Source organism: Staurois parvus, unplaced genomic scaffold, assembly GCF_062004578.1.
Source record: "Staurois parvus isolate SC_StPar_1 unplaced genomic scaffold, SC_StPar_1.0 ptg002756l, whole genome shotgun sequence".
NCBI classification, from domain to species: Eukaryota; Metazoa; Chordata; class Amphibia; order Anura; family Ranidae; genus Staurois; species Staurois parvus.
Window position 1 is genome coordinate 413,997 of NW_028320552.1, and position 16,170 is coordinate 430,166.

At 57.4% G+C, this 16,170-nt stretch overlaps 6 non-coding genes across 6 annotated transcripts; all 6 read right to left on the reverse strand.

Annotated features, from left to right (window-relative positions):
- Positions 1 to 716: 716 nt before the first annotated feature.
- Positions 717 to 835, reverse strand: LOC149429231 (5S ribosomal RNA). Its single transcript, XR_016310562.1, has one exon. It is a non-coding gene; the product is annotated as a 5S ribosomal RNA (ribosomal RNA).
- Positions 836 to 3,628: 2,793 nt separating this feature from the next.
- Positions 3,629 to 3,747, reverse strand: LOC149429232 (5S ribosomal RNA). The gene has a single exon (XR_016310516.1). It is a non-coding gene; the product is annotated as a 5S ribosomal RNA (ribosomal RNA).
- A 2,793-nt stretch (positions 3,748 to 6,540) lies between these two features.
- On the reverse strand, positions 6,541 to 6,659 carry LOC149429233 (5S ribosomal RNA). The gene has a single exon (XR_016310535.1). It is a non-coding gene; the product is annotated as a 5S ribosomal RNA (ribosomal RNA).
- A 2,793-nt stretch (positions 6,660 to 9,452) lies between these two features.
- On the reverse strand, positions 9,453 to 9,571 carry LOC149429234 (5S ribosomal RNA). The gene has a single exon (XR_016310563.1). It is a non-coding gene; the product is annotated as a 5S ribosomal RNA (ribosomal RNA).
- Positions 9,572 to 12,349: 2,778 nt separating this feature from the next.
- LOC149429235 (5S ribosomal RNA) lies at positions 12,350 to 12,468 on the reverse strand. The gene has a single exon (XR_016310564.1). It is a non-coding gene; the product is annotated as a 5S ribosomal RNA (ribosomal RNA).
- A 2,778-nt stretch (positions 12,469 to 15,246) lies between these two features.
- LOC149429236 (5S ribosomal RNA) lies at positions 15,247 to 15,365 on the reverse strand. The gene has a single exon (XR_016310536.1). It is a non-coding gene; the product is annotated as a 5S ribosomal RNA (ribosomal RNA).
- Positions 15,366 to 16,170: the final 805 nt, after the last annotated feature.

The following is a 16,170-nucleotide window of genomic DNA, read 5'->3' on the forward strand; positions in this document are numbered from 1 at the left end:
GGGGACCATGGACGGGGCAATGGAGCGGCAAATCTTGGGCAAGAACCTTCTCCCCTCAGCCAGGGCATTGAAAATGAATGGCGGGTGGCTGTTCCAGCATGACAAGGAGCCAAAACACGCGGCCAAGGCAACAAAGCAGCGGCTGGAGAAGAAGCACGTTAAGCTCCTGGAGTGGCCTAGCCAGTCTCCAGACCTTCACCCGGCTGACAATATCTCTGTGGAGGGAGCTGAAAGTTGGAGTTGCCAAACGTCAGCCGCCAAACCTTCATGATTTGGAGAGGATCTGCCAAGAGGAGTGGGCCAAAATCCCTCCTGAGATGTGTGCAAAGCTGGTGGCCAACTCCAGGTAACGCCTGACCTCTGGGATTGCCAAGAAGGGATTTGCCAGCAAGCACTAAGCCCTGTTTTGTGAAGGGGATGAGATGCCTGTGTTCCCTGGTGAACCTGCAAATGAGCGCCTGATTTGTTAGCCATGCATTTCTTGTGAGTTTTTTTCTTGCTCTTCTGTCTGTGAGTGTTCCAATGCAGCTAGCATTGTATTTTGAGAGGGCTGATTTGTTTGTGAGTGGGCCGAGCTGGCAAATGAGCAGGGGATGAAAAGGTTGTTTCCTTGAGTGCAGGTGTGCAGCAGGAGGGCTTGGAGAGCGCGGAGGTAAAAGTGAATGTGAAAGAGCCATGGAGGAGAGGAGAGTGACCCCTGCTGGAGGAAAAGCAAAAGCCTACAGCACCTGGTATTCCCAGGCGGTCTCCCATCCAAGTACTAACCAGGCCCGACCCTGCTTAGCTTCCGAGATCAGACGAGATCGGGCGCGTTCAGGGTGGTGTGGCCGTAGGCAGTACTCAGGCTCTCCTTCAAGCCTCTTCTACTTGTCACGGGCAGCCTGGCCTCCGCCTTTCCTCGGCTCTACTACCCAGGACAAGCCGCCTGCTGCTGCTGCTGCTGCTGCTGCTGCTGCTGCTGTTTCCTTCTCACCCACCGGCACAACTGACACACCGCCCCAACTGACACACCGCCCCGTCTCTCCTCTCTCACTCACTCTCCTCAAACCCCTGCCTCCCCCCCCGCTGCTTTGCTCGCTCTTTAACCTCTTCCTGACCGCACCTCCTCAGGCACAAGCACACCACGCCAGCCTGGCCTCAACCGCTCCTCCTTCTCCTTCCCGCCTTCCCCTGGCCTGACTTCAAGCCTTTGGCTCGCAGGGCTGAGCACCACAGCAGCCGCGGGGAGCAAGCTTTGGACACAGCAGCCGCAAAGCGCACCGCAAAGCAAGGGGCCTACGCTCGCTTGCCAGCCAGACCTCTCGGGGCGCCGGACAGCGCTCCCGCCTCCCTGCCCCTGACCCAAACCAAGGCTAGGGACCCTGCTGGCACCGGGGCCTACAAACGCCAGTTCCTTGCGCTCCGGCCCTCGCTCTTTTTCACCGCCCCAGTGGCCGGCTCCCCCTTGCGCACACCACAGGGCCCTGACGCACAGGCCCCTGCCTCCAGCAGCGGGCCCGGCGCTCTAACCGCCTCAGGGCGCAGGTATCGTGGCCTTCGGCGGCTCTGTTGCTTCTGGCTGGCTTGGGGGGCCGGCGCGCGTGCCTTCCCCGCTGCTGTCCCCCGGCCTGGGGAGCGCAGCGGAATGTGTCGGCGCAAGGCGACTGGAGAGCAGGCGTGAGAGCGCCAAAGCGGCTGAGGAGAGCGCTGGCAAAGGGCTGGGCCGCGGAGCCTAAGCGGGATGCAGGACGGGGCTAGCTGGCTGGGGCTGGCGTCTGAGCGTTGCTCCGCTGCCGGAGGGGGCTGGATGCGTGGCCAGCTCCTGAGGGACACAGAGAAGAAAGCCAGCGTGTTTTGAAAAGAGCGGCCCGCAAAAGGGAAGCGGGCTCAGAAAAGCCTAGGCTGGCCTGGGGACTTTGGGGGAGCTACAGTGAAGGAAAGGAGTATTTCACCCCCTGCTGATTTTGAATCTTTGCCCGCTCACAAACAAATGATCGATCGGTCTAAAAATCCAATGCTAGGTGTATTGACTGAGAGACAGACTAGCAAGAAAACATTCAAAAGAACTGCATGTCTAACCAATGATGCGCTGATTCGCATGTTCCTGAGGGAAATAGGTATTCCATCCCCTATCATTCAGCGGCATTTCTGGCTCCCAGGTGTCTTTCACACAGGTAACAAGCTGAGATTAGAAGCAGCCTTTTAAAGGGAGAGATGCTAATCTCATTTTCTGACCTGTATAAAAGACACCTGTCCACAGGAGCAATCAAACCATCAGATTCCAAACCCTCCACCACGGCAAAGGCCAAAGAGCTGTCCAGGGATGTCAGGAACAGGATCGAAGACCTACACAAGGCTGGACTGGGCTACCAAACTATGGCCAAGCAGCTTGGTGAGAAGGTGACAACAGTCGGTGCAATCATTCGCAAATGGAAGAAACACAAAGCAACTGTCAGTCTCCCTAGGACCGGTGCCCCGTGCAAGATCTCCCCTCGTGGAGTGTCAATGATCATGACAACAGTGAGGCATCATCCCAGAACTACGAGTGAGGATCTTGTCAATCATCTCCGGCCAGCTGGGACCGCAGTCACCAAGAGAACAATGGGTAACACACTACGCCGACGAGGATTGAAATCCCGCAGTGCCCGCAAGGTCCCTCTGCTCAAGAGAGCACATGTCCAGGCCCGTCTGAAGTTTGCCACTGAACATCTGAATGAGGCAGAGCAGGACTGGTTGAAAGTGTCGTGGTCAGATGAGACGACCAACATGGAGCTCTTTGGCATCAACTCAACTCGCCGTGTTTGGAGGCGGAGGACGAGGAATGCTGCCTATGACCCCAACAACACCATCCCAACTGTCAAACATGGTGGTGGAAATATGCTGCTTTGGGGGTGTTTTTCTGCTAAGGGGACAGGACAACTGCACCGCATCAAGGGGACCATGGACGGGGCAATGGAGCGGCAAATCTTGGGCAAGAACCTTCTCCCCTCAGCCAGGGCATTGAAAATGAATGGCGGGTGGCTGTTCCAGCATGACAAGGAGCCAAAACACGCGGCCAAGGCAACAAAGCAGCGGCTGGAGAAGAAGCACGTTAAGCTCCTGGAGTGGCCTAGCCAGTCTCCAGACCTTCATCCGGCTGACAATATCTCTGTGGAGGGAGCTGAAAGTTGGAGTTGCCAAACGTCAGCCGCCAAACCTTCATGATTTGGAGAGGATCTGCCAAGAGGAGTGGGCCAAAATCCCTCCTGAGATGTGTGCAAAGCTGGTGGCCAACTCCAGGTAACGCCTGACCTCTGGGATTGCCAAGAAGGGATTTGCCAGCAAGCACTAAGCCCTGTTTTGTGAAGGGGATGAGATGCCTGTGTTCCCTGGTGAACCTGCAAATGAGCGCCTGATTTGTTAGCCATGCATTTCTTGTGAGTTTTTTTCTTGCTCTTCTGTCTGTGAGTGTTCCAATGCAGCTAGCATTGTATTTTGAGAGGGCTGATTTGTTTGTGAGTGGGCCGAGCTGGCAAATGAGCAGGGGATGAAAAGGTTGTTTCCTTGAGTGCAGGTGTGCAGCAGGAGGGCTTGGAGAGCGGGGAGGTAAAAGTGAATGTGAAAGAGCCATGGAGGAGAGGAGAGTGACCTCTGCTGGAGGAAAAGCAAAAGCCTACAGCACCTGGTATTCCCAGGCGGTCTCCCATCCAAGTACTAACCAGGCCCGACCCTGCTTAGCTTCCGAGATCAGACAAGATCGGGCGCGTTCAGGGTGGTGTGGCCGTAGGCAGTACTCAGGCTCTCCTTCAAGCCTCTTCTACTTGTCACGGGCAGCCTGGCCTCCGCCTTTCCTCGGCTCTACTACCCAGGACAAGCCGCCTGCTGCTGCTGCTGCTGCTGCTGCTGCTGCTGTTTCCTTCTCACCCACCGGCACAACTGACACACCGCCCCAACTGACACACCGCCCCGTCTCTCCTCTCTCACTCACTCTCCTCAAACCCCTGCCTCCCCCCCCCCCGCTGCTTTGCTCGCTCTTTAACCTCCTCCTGACCGCACCTCCTCAGGCACAAGCACACCACGCCAGCCTGGCCTCAACCGCTCCTCCTTCTCCTTCCCGCCTTCCCCTGGCCTGACTTCAAGCCTTTGGCTCGCAGGGCTGAGCACCACACCAGCCGCGGGGAGCAAGCTTTGGACACAGCAGCCGCAAAGCGCACCGCAAAGCAAGGGGCCTACGCTCGCTTGCCAGCCAGACCTCTCGGGGCGCCGGACAGCGCTCCCGCCTCCCTGCCCCTGACCCAAACCAAGGCTAGGGACCCTGCTGGCACCGGGGCCTACAAACGCCAGTTCCTTGCGCTCCGGCCCTCGCTCTTTTTCACCGCCCCAGTGGCCGGCTCCCCCTTGCGCACACCACAGGGCCCTGACGCACAGGCCCCTGCCTCCAGCAGCGGGCCCGGCGCTCTAACCGCCTCAGGGCGCAGGTATCGTGGCCTTCGGCGGCTCTGTTGCTTCTGGCTGGCTTGGGGGGCCGGCGCGCGTGCCTTCCCCGCTGCTGTCCCCCGGCCTGGGGAGCGCAGCGGAATGTGTCGGCGCAAGGCGACTGGAGAGCAGGCGTGAGAGCGCCAAAGCGGCTGAGGAGAGCGCTGGCAAAGGGCTGGGCCGCGGAGCCTAAGCGGGATGCAGGACGGGGCTAGCTGGCTGGGGCTGGCGTCTGAGCGTTGCTCCGCTGCCGGAGGGGGCTGGATGCGTGGCCAGCTCCTGAGGGACACAGAGAAGAAAGCCAGCGTGTTTTGAAAAGAGCGGCCCGCAAAAGGGAAGCGGGCTCAGAAAAGCCTAGGCTGGCCTGGGGACTTTGGGGGAGCTACAGTGAAGGAAAGGAGTATTTCACCCCCTGCTGATTTTGAATCTTTGCCCGCTCACAAACAAATGATCGATCGGTCTAAAAATCCAATGCTAGGTGTATTGACTGAGAGACAGACTAGCAAGAAAACATTCAAAAGAACTGCATGTCTAACCAATGATGCGCTGATTCGCATGTTCCTGAGGGAAATAGGTATTCCATCCCCTATCATTCAGCGGCATTTCTGGCTCCCAGGTGTCTTTCACACAGGTAACAAGCTGAGATTAGAAGCAGCCTCTTAAAGGGAGAGATGCTAATCTCATTTTCTGACCTGTATAAAAGACACCTGTCCACAGGAGCAATCAAACCATCAGATTCCAAACCCTCCACCATGGCAAAGACCAAAGAGCTGTCCAGGGATGTCAGGAACAGGATCGAAGACCTACACAAGGCTGGACTGGGCTACCAAACTATGGCCAAGCAGCTTGGTGAGAAGGTGACAACAGTCGGTGCAATCATTCGCAAATGGAAGAAACACAAAGCAACTGTCAGTCTCCCTAGGACCGGTGCCCCGTGCAAGATCTCCCCTCGTGGAGTGTCAATGATCATGACAACAGTGAGGCATCATCCCAGAACTACGAGTGAGGATCTTGTCAATCATCTCCGGCCAGCTGGGACCGCAGTCACCAAGAGGACAATGGGTAACACACTACGCCGACGAGGATTGAAATCCCGCAGTGCCCGCAAGGTCCCTCTGCTCAAGAGAGCACATGTCCAGGCCCGTCTGAAGTTTGCCACTGAACATCTGAATGAGGCAGAGCAGGACTGGTTGAAAGTGTCGTGGTCAGATGAGACGACCAACATGGAGCTCTTTGGCATCAACTCAACTCGCCGTGTTTGGAGGCGGAGGACGAGGAATGCTGCCTATGACCCCAACAACACCATCCCAACTGTCAAACATGGTGGTGGAAATATGCTGCTTTGGGGGTGTTTTTCTGCTAAGGGGACAGGACAACTGCACCGCATCAAGGGGACCATGGACGGGGCAATGGAGCGGCAAATCTTGGGCAAGAACCTTCTCCCCTCAGCCAGGGCATTGAAAATGAATGGCGGGTGGCTGTTCCAGCATGACAAGGAGCCAAAACACGCGGCCAAGGCAACAAAGCAGCGGCTGGAGAAGAAGCACGTTAAGCTCCTGGAGTGGCCTAGCCAGTCTCCAGACCTTCATCCGGCTGACAATATCTCTGTGGAGGGAGCTGAAAGTTGGAGTTGCCAAACGTCAGCCGCCAAACCTTCATGATTTGGAGAGGATCTGCCAAGAGGAGTGGGCCAAAATCCCTCCTGAGATGTGTGCAAAGCTGGTGGCCAACTCCAGGTAACGCCTGACCTCTGGGATTGCCAAGAAGGGATTTGCCAGCAAGCACTAAGCCCTGTTTTGTGAAGGGGATGAGATGCCTGTGTTCCCTGGTGAACCTGCAAATGAGCGCCTGATTTGTTAGCCATGCATTTCTTGTGAGTTTTTTTCTTGCTCTTCTGTCTGTGAGTGTTCCAATGCAGCTAGCATTGTATTTTGAGAGGGCTGATTTGTTTGTGAGTGGGCCGAGCTGGCAAATGAGCAGGGGATGAAAAGGTTGTTTCCTTGAGTGCAGGTGTGCAGCAGGAGGGCTTGGAGAGCGGGGAGGTAAAAGTGAATGTGAAAGAGCCATGGAGGAGAGGAGAGTGACCCCTGCTGGAGGAAAAGCAAAAGCCTACAGCACCTGGTATTCCCAGGCGGTCTCCCATCCAAGTACTAACCAGGCCCGACCCTGCTTAGCTTCCGAGATCAGACGAGATTGGGCGCGTTCAGGGTGGTGTGGCCGTAGGCAGTACTCATGCTCTCCTTCAAGCCTCTTCTACTTGTCACGGGCAGCCTGGCCTCCGCCTTTCCTCGGCTCTACTACCCAGGACAAGCCGCCTGCTGCTGCTGCTGCTGCTGCTGCTGCTGCTGCTGTTTCCTTCTCACCCACCGGCACAACTGACACACCGCCCCAACTGACACACCGCCCCGTCTCTCCTCTCTCACTCACTCTCCTCAAACCCCTGCCTCCCCCCCCGCTGCTTTGCTCCCTCTTTAACCTCTTCCTGACCGCACCTCCTCAGGCACAAGCACACCACGCCAGCCTGGCCTCAACCGCTCCTCCTTCTCCTTCCCGCCTTCCCCTGGCCTGACTTCAAGCCTTTGGCTCGCAGGGCTGAGCACCACACCAGCCGCGGGGAGCAAGCTTTGGACACAGCAGCCGCAAAGCGCACCGCAAAGCAAGGGGCCTACGCTCGCTTGCCAGCCAGACCTCTCGGGGCGCCGGACAGCGCTCCCGCCTCCCTGCCCCTGACCCAAACCAAGGCTAGGGACCCTGCTGGCACCGGGGCCTACAAACGCCAGTTCCTTGCGCTCCGGCCCTCGCTCTTTTTCACCGCCCCAGTGGCCGGCTCCCCCTTGCGCACACCACAGGGCCCTGACGCACAGGCCCCTGCCTCCAGCAGCGGGCCCGGCGCTCTAACCACCTCAGGGCGCAGGTATCGTGGCCTTCGGCGGCTCTGTTGCTTCTGGCTGGCTTGGGGGGCCGGCGCGCGTGCCTTCCCCGCTGCTGTCCCCCGGCCTGGGGAGCGCAGCGGAATGTGTCGGCGCAAGGCGACTGGAGAGCAGGCGTGAGAGCGCCAAAGCGGCTGAGGAGAGCGCTGGCAAAGGGCTGGGCCGCGGAGCCTAAGCGGGATGCAGGACGGGGCTAGCTGGCTGGGGCTGGCGTCTGAGCGTTGCTCCGCTGCCGGAGGGGGCTGGATGCGTGGCCAGCTCCTGAGGGACACAGAGAAGAAAGCCAGCATGTTTTGAAAAGAGCGGCCCGCAAAAGGGAAGCGGGCTCAGAAAAGCCTAGGCTGGCCTGGGGACTTTGGGGGAGCTACAGTGAAGGAAAGGAGTATTTCACCCCCTGCTGATTTTGAATCTTTGCCCGCTCACAAACAAATGATCGATCGGTCTAAAAATCCAATGCTAGGTGTATTGACTGAGAGACAGACTAGCAAGAAAACATTCAAAAGAACTGCATGTCTAACCAATGATGCGCTGATTCGCATGTTCCTGAGGGAAATAGGTATTCCATCCCCTATCATTCAGCGGCATTTCTGGCTCCCAGGTGTCTTTCACACAGGTAACAAGCTGAGATTAGAAGCAGCCTCTTAAAGGGAGAGATGCTAATCTCATTTTCTGACCTGTATAAAAGACACCTGTCCACAGGAGCAATCAAACCATCAGATTCCAAACCCTCCACCACGGCAAAGGCCAAAGAGCTGTCCAGGGATGTCAGGAACAGGATCGAAGACCTACACAAGGCTGGACTGGGCTACCAAACTATGGCCAAGCAGCTTGGTGAGAAGGTGACAACAGTCGGTGCAATCATTCGCAAATGGAAGAAACACAAAGCAACTGTCAGTCTCCCTAGGACCGGTGCCCCGTGCAAGATCTCCCCTCGTGGAGTGTCAATGATCATGACAACAGTGAGGCATCATCCCAGAACTACGAGTGAGGATCTTGTCAATCATCTCCGGCCAGCTGGGACCGCAGTCACCAAGAGGACAATGGGTAACACACTACGCCGACGAGGATTGAAATCCCGCAGTGCCCGCAAGGTCCCTCTGCTCAAGAGAGCACATGTCCAGGCCCGTCTGAAGTTTGCCACTGAACATCTGAATGAGGCAGAGCAGGACTGGTTGAAAGTGTCGTGGTCAGATGAGACGACCAACATGGAGCTCTTTGGCATCAACTCAACTCGCCGTGTTTGGAGGCGGAGGACGAGGAATGCTGCCTATGACCCCAACAACACCATCCCAACTGTCAAACATGGTGGTGGAAATATGCTGCTTTGGGGGTGTTTTTCTGCTAAGGGGACAGGACAACTGCACCGCATCAAGGGGACCATGGACGGGGCAATGGAGCGGCAAATCTTGGGCAAGAACCTTCTCCCCTCAGCCAGGGCATTGAAAATGAATGGCGGGTGGCTGTTCCAGCATGACAAGGAGCCAAAACACGCGGCCAAGGCAACAAAGCAGCGGCTGGAGAAGAAGCACGTTAAGCTCCTGGAGTGGCCTAGCCAGTCTCCAGACCTTCATCCGGCTGACAATATCTCTGTGGAGGGAGCTGAAAGTTGGAGTTGCCAAACGTCAGCCGCCAAACCTTCATGATTTGGAGAGGATCTGCCAAGAGGAGTGGGCCAAAATCCCTCCTGAGATGTGTGCAAAGCTGGTGGCCAACTCCAGGTAACGCCTGACCTCTGGGATTGCCAAGAAGGGATTTGCCAGCAAGCACTAAGCCCTGTTTTGTGAAGGGGATGAGATGCCTGTGTTCCCTGGTGAACCTGCAAATGAGCGCCTGATTTGTTAGCCATGCATTTCTTGTGAGTTTTTTTCTTGCTCTTCTGTCTGTGAGTGTTCCAATGCAGCTAGCATTGTATTTTGAGAGGGCTGATTTGTTTGTGAGTGGGCCGAGCTGGCAAATGAGCAGGGGATGAAAAGGTTGTTTCCTTGAGTGCAGGTGTGCAGCAGGAGGGCTTGGAGAGCGGGGAGGTAAAAGTGAATGTGAAAGAGCCATGGAGGAGAGGAGAGTGACCCCTGCTGGAGGAAAAGCAAAAGCCTACAGCACCTGGTATTCCCAGGCGGTCTCCCATCCAAGTACTAACCAGGCCCGACCCTGCTTAGCTTCCGAGATCAGACGAGATCGGGCGCGTTCAGGGTGGTGTGGCCGTAGGCAGTACTCATGCTCTCCTTCAAGCCTCTTCTACTTGTCACGGGCAGCCTGGCCTCCGCCTTTCCTCGGCTCTACTACCCAGGACAAGCCGCCTGCTGCTGCTGTTGCTGCTGTTTCCTTCTCACCCACCGGCACAACTGACACACCGCCCCAACTGACACACCGCCCCGTCTCTCCTCTCTCACTCACTCTCCTCAAACCCCTGCCTCCCCCCCCGCTGCTTTGCTCCCTCTTTAACCTCTTCCTGACCGCACCTCCTCAGGCACAAGCACACCACGCCAGCCTGGCCTCAACCGCTCCTCCTTCTCCTTCCCGCCTTCCCCTGGCCTGACTTCAAGCCTTTGGCTCGCAGGGCTGAGCACCACACCAGCCGCGGGGAGCAAGCTTTGGACACAGCAGCCGCAAAGCGCACCGCAAAGCAAGGGGCCTACGCTCGCTTGCCAGCCAGACCTCTCGGGGCGCCGGACAGCGCTCCCGCCTCCCTGCCCCTGACCCAAACCAAGGCTAGGGACCCTGCTGGCACCGGGGCCTACAAACGCCAGTTCCTTGCGCTCCGGCCCTCGCTCTTTTTCACCGCCCCAGTGGCCGGCTCCCCCTTGCGCACACCACAGGGCCCTGACGCACAGGCCCCTGCCTCCAGCAGCGGGCCCGGCGCTCTAACCACCTCAGGGCGCAGGTATCGTGGCCTTCGGCGGCTCTGTTGCTTCTGGCTGGCTTGGGGGGCCGGCGCGCGTGCCTTCCCCGCTGCTGTCCCCCGGCCTGGGGAGCGCAGCGGAATGTGTCGGCGCAAGGCGACTGGAGAGCAGGCGTGAGAGCGCCAAAGCGGCTGAGGAGAGCGCTGGCAAAGGGCTGGGCCGCGGAGCCTAAGCGGGATGCAGGACGGGGCTAGCTGGCTGGGGCTGGCGTCTGAGCGTTGCTCCGCTGCCGGAGGGGGCTGGATGCGTGGCCAGCTCCTGAGGGACACAGAGAAGAAAGCCAGCATGTTTTGAAAAGAGCGGCCCGCAAAAGGGAAGCGGGCTCAGAAAAGCCTAGGCTGGCCTGGGGACTTTGGGGGAGCTACAGTGAAGGAAAGGAGTATTTCACCCCCTGCTGATTTTGAATCTTTGCCCGCTCACAAACAAATGATCGATCGGTCTAAAAATCCAATGCTAGGTGTATTGACTGAGAGACAGACTAGCAAGAAAACATTCAAAAGAACTGCATGTCTAACCAATGATGCGCTGATTCGCATGTTCCTGAGGGAAATAGGTATTCCATCCCCTATCATTCAGCGGCATTTCTGGCTCCCAGGTGTCTTTCACACAGGTAACAAGCTGAGATTAGAAGCAGCCTCTTAAAGGGAGAGATGCTAATCTCATTTTCTGACCTGTATAAAAGACACCTGTCCACAGGAGCAATCAAACCATCAGATTCCAAACCCTCCACCACGGCAAAGGCCAAAGAGCTGTCCAGGGATGTCAGGAACAGGATCGAAGACCTACACAAGGCTGGACTGGGCTACCAAACTATGGCCAAGCAGCTTGGTGAGAAGGTGACAACAGTCGGTGCAATCATTCGCAAATGGAAGAAACACAAAGCAACTGTCAGTCTCCCTAGGACCGGTGCCCCGTGCAAGATCTCCCCTCGTGGAGTGTCAATGATCATGACAACAGTGAGGCATCATCCCAGAACTACGAGTGAGGATCTTGTCAATCATCTCCGGCCAGCTGGGACCGCAGTCACCAAGAGGACAATGGGTAACACACTACGCCGACGAGGATTGAAATCCCGCAGTGCCCGCAAGGTCCCTCTGCTCAAGAGAGCACATGTCCAGGCCCGTCTGAAGTTTGCCACTGAACATCTGAATGAGGCAGAGCAGGACTGGTTGAAAGTGTCGTGGTCAGATGAGACGACCAACATGGAGCTCTTTGGCATCAACTCAACTCGCCGTGTTTGGAGGCGGAGGACGAGGAATGCTGCCTATGACCCCAACAACACCATCCCAACTGTCAAACATGGTGGTGGAAATATGCTGCTTTGGGGGTGTTTTTCTGCTAAGGGGACAGGACAACTGCACCGCATCAAGGGGACCATGGACGGGGCAATGGAGCGGCAAATCTTGGGCAAGAACCTTCTCCCCTCAGCCAGGGCATTGAAAATGAATGGCGGGTGGCTGTTCCAGCATGACAAGGAGCCAAAACACGCGGCCAAGGCAACAAAGCAGCGGCTGGAGAAGAAGCACGTTAAGCTCCTGGAGTGGCCTAGCCAGTCTCCAGACCTTCATCCGGCTGACAATATCTCTGTGGAGGGAGCTGAAAGTTGGAGTTGCCAAACGTCAGCCGCCAAACCTTCATGATTTGGAGAGGATCTGCCAAGAGGAGTGGGCCAAAATCCCTCCTGAGATGTGTGCAAAGCTGGTGGCCAACTCCAGGTAACGCCTGACCTCTGGGATTGCCAAGAAGGGATTTGCCAGCAAGCACTAAGCCCTGTTTTGTGAAGGGGATGAGATGCCTGTGTTCCCTGGTGAACCTGCAAATGAGCGCCTGATTTGTTAGCCATGCATTTCTTGTGAGTTTTTTTCTTGCTCTTCTGTCTGTGAGTGTTCCAATGCAGCTAGCATTGTATTTTGAGAGGGCTGATTTGTTTGTGAGTGGGCCGAGCTGGCAAATGAGCAGGGGATGAAAAGGTTGTTTCCTTGAGTGCAGGTGTGCAGCAGGAGGGCTTGGAGAGCGGGGAGGTAAAAGTGAATGTGAAAGAGCCATGGAGGAGAGGAGAGTGACCCCTGCTGGAGGAAAAGCAAAAGCCTACAGCACCTGGTATTCCCAGGCGGTCTCCCATCCAAGTACTAACCAGGCCCGACCCTGCTTAGCTTCCGAGATCAGACGAGATCGGGCGCGTTCAGGGTGGTGTGGCCGTAGGCAGTACTCATGCTCTCCTTCAAGCCTCTTCTACTTGTCACGGGCAGCCTGGCCTCCGCCTTTCCTCGGCTCTACTACCCAGGACAAGCCGCCTGCTGCTGCTGTTGCTGCTGTTTCCTTCTCACCCACCGGCACAACTGACACACCGCCCCAACTGACACACCGCCCCGTCTCTCCTCTCTCACTCACTCTCCTCAAACCCCTGCCTCCCCCCCCGCTGCTTTGCTCCCTCTTTAACCTCTTCCTGACCGCACCTCCTCAGGCACAAGCACACCACGCCAGCCTGGCCTCAACCGCTCCTCCTTCTCCTTCCCGCCTTCCCCTGGCCTGACTTCAAGCCTTTGGCTCGCAGGGCTGAGCACCACACCAGCCGCGGGGAGCAAGCTTTGGACACAGCAGCCGCAAAGCGCACCGCAAAGCAAGGGGCCTACGCTCGCTTGCCAGCCAGACCTCTCGGGGCGCCGGACAGCGCTCCCGCCTCCCTGCCCCTGACCCAAACCAAGGCTAGGGACCCTGCTGGCACCGGGGCCTACAAACGCCAGTTCCTTGCGCTCCGGCCCTCGCTCTTTTTCACCGCCCCAGTGGCCGGCTCCCCCTTGCGCACACCACAGGGCCCTGACGCACAGGCCCCTGCCTCCAGCAGCGGGCCCGGCGCTCTAACCACCTCAGGGCGCAGGTATCGTGGCCTTCGGCGGCTCTGTTGCTTCTGGCTGGCTTGGGGGGCCGGCGCGCGTGCCTTCCCCGCTGCTGTCCCCCGGCCTGGGGAGCGCAGCGGAATGTGTCGGCGCAAGGCGACTGGAGAGCAGGCGTGAGAGCGCCAAAGCGGCTGAGGAGAGCGCTGGCAAAGGGCTGGGCCGCGGAGCCTAAGCGGGATGCAGGACGGGGCTAGCTGGCTGGGGCTGGCGTCTGAGCGTTGCTCCGCTGCCGGAGGGGGCTGGATGCGTGGCCAGCTCCTGAGGGACACAGAGAAGAAAGCCAGCATGTTTTGAAAAGAGCGGCCCGCAAAAGGGAAGCGGGCTCAGAAAAGCCTAGGCTGGCCTGGGGACTTTGGGGGAGCTACAGTGAAGGAAAGGAGTATTTCACCCCCTGCTGATTTTGAATCTTTGCCCGCTCACAAACAAATGATCGATCGGTCTAAAAATCCAGTGCTAGGTGTATTGACTGAGAGACAGACTAGCAAGAAAACATTCAAAAGAACTGCATGTCTAACCAATGATGCGCTGATTCGCATGTTCCTGAGGGAAATAGGTATTCCATCCCCTATCATTCAGCGGCATTTCTGGCTCCCAGGTGTCTTTCACACAGGTAACAAGCTGAGATTAGAAGCAGCCTCTTAAAGGGAGAGATGCTAATCTCATTTTCTGACCTGTATAAAAGACACCTGTCCACAGGAGCAATCAAACCATCAGATTCCAAACCCTCCACCACGGCAAAGGCCAAAGAGCTGTCCAGGGATGTCAGGAACAGGATCGAAGACCTACACAAGGCTGGACTGGGCTACCAAACTATGGCCAAGCAGCTTGGTGAGAAGGTGACAACAGTCGGTGCAATCATTCGCAAATGGAAGAAACACAAAGCAACTGTCAGTCTCCCTAGGACCGGTGCCCCGTGCAAGATCTCCCCTCGTGGAGTGTCAATGATCATGACAACAGTGAGGCATCATCCCAGAACTACGAGTGAGGATCTTGTCAATCATCTCCGGCCAGCTGGGACCGCAGTCACCAAGAGGACAATGGGTAACACACTACGCCGACGAGGATTGAAATCCCGCAGTGCCCGCAAGGTCCCTCTGCTCAAGAGAGCACATGTCCAGGCCCGTCTGAAGTTTGCCACTGAACATCTGAATGAGGCAGAGCAGGACTGGTTGAAAGTGTCGTGGTCAGATGAGACGACCAACATGGAGCTCTTTGGCATCAACTCAACTCGCCGTGTTTGGAGGCGGAGGACGAGGAATGCTGCCTATGACCCCAACAACACCATCCCAACTGTCAAACATGGTGGTGGAAATATGCTGCTTTGGGGGTGTTTTTCTGCTAAGGGGACAGGACAACTGCACCGCATCAAGGGGACCATGGACGGGGCAATGGAGCGGCAAATCTTGGGCAAGAACCTTCTCCCCTCAGCCAGGGCATTGAAAATGAATGGCGGGTGGCTGTTCCAGCATGACAAGGAGCCAAAACACGCGGCCAAGGCAACAAAGCAGCGGCTGGAGAAGAAGCACGTTAAGCTCCTGGAGTGGCCTAGCCAGTCTCCAGACCTTCATCCGGCTGACAATATCTCTGTGGAGGGAGCTGAAAGTTGGAGTTGCCAAACGTCAGCCGCCAAACCTTCATGATTTGGAGAGGATCTGCCAAGAGGAGTGGGCCAAAATCCCTCCTGAGATGTGTGCAAAGCTGGTGGCCAACTCCAGGTAACGCCTGACCTCTGGGATTGCCAAGAAGGGATTTGCCAGCAAGCACTAAGCCCTGTTTTGTGAAGGGGATGAGATGCCTGTGTTCCCTGGTGAACCTGCAAATGAGCGCCTGATTTGTTAGCCATGCATTTCTTGTGAGTTTTTTTCTTGCTCTTCTGTCTGTGAGTGTTCCAATGCAGCTAGCATTGTATTTTGAGAGGGCTGATTTGTTTGTGAGTGGGCCGAGCTGGCAAATGAGCAGGGGATGAAAAGGTTGTTTCCTTGAGTGCAGGTGTGCAGCAGGAGGGCTTGGAGAGCGGGGAGGTAAAAGTGAATGTGAAAGAGCCATGGAGGAGAGGAGAGTGACCCCTGCTGGAGGAAAAGCAAAAGCCTACAGCACCTGGTATTCCCAGGCGGTCTCCCATCCAAGTACTAACCAGGCCCGACCCTGCTTAGCTTCCGAGATCAGACGAGATTGGGCGCGTTCAGGGTGGTGTGGCCGTAGGCAGTACTCATGCTCTCCTTCAAGCCTCTTCTACTTGTCACGGGCAGCCTGGCCTCCGCCTTTCCTCGGCTCTACTACCCAGGACAAGCCGCCTGCTGCTGCTGCTGCTGCTGTTTCCTTCTCACCCACCGGCACAACTGACACACCGCCCCAACTGACACACCGCCCCGTCTCTCCTCTCTCACTCACTCTCCTCAAACCCCTGCCTCCCCCCCCGCTGCTTTGCTCCCTCTTTAACCTCTTCCTGACCGCACCTCCTCAGGCACAAGCACACCACGCCAGCCTGGCCTCAACCGCTCCTCCTTCTCCTTCCCGCCTTCCCCTGGCCTGACTTCAAGCCTTTGGCTCGCAGGGCTGAGCACCACACCAGCCGCGGGGAGCAAGCTTTGGACACAGCAGCCGCAAAGCGCACCGCAAAGCAAGGGGCCTACGCTCGCTTGCCAGCCAGACCTCTCGGGGCGCCGAACAGCGCTCCCGCCTCCCTGCCCCTGACCCAAACCAAGGCTAGGGACCCTGCTGGCACCGGGGCCTACAAACGCCAGTTCCTTGCGCTCCGGCCCTCGCTCTTTTTCACCGCCCCAGTGGCCGGCTCCCCCTTGCGCACACCACAGGGCCCTGACGCACAGGCCCCTGCCTCCAGCAGCGGGCCTGGCGCTCTAACCGCCTCAGGGCGCAGGTATCGTGGCCTTCGGCGGCTCTGTTGCTTCTGGCTGGCTTGGGGGGCCGGCGCGCGTGCCTTCCCCGCTGCTGTCCCCCGGCCTGGGGAGCGCAGCGGAATGTGTCGGCGCAAGGCGACTGGAGAGCAGG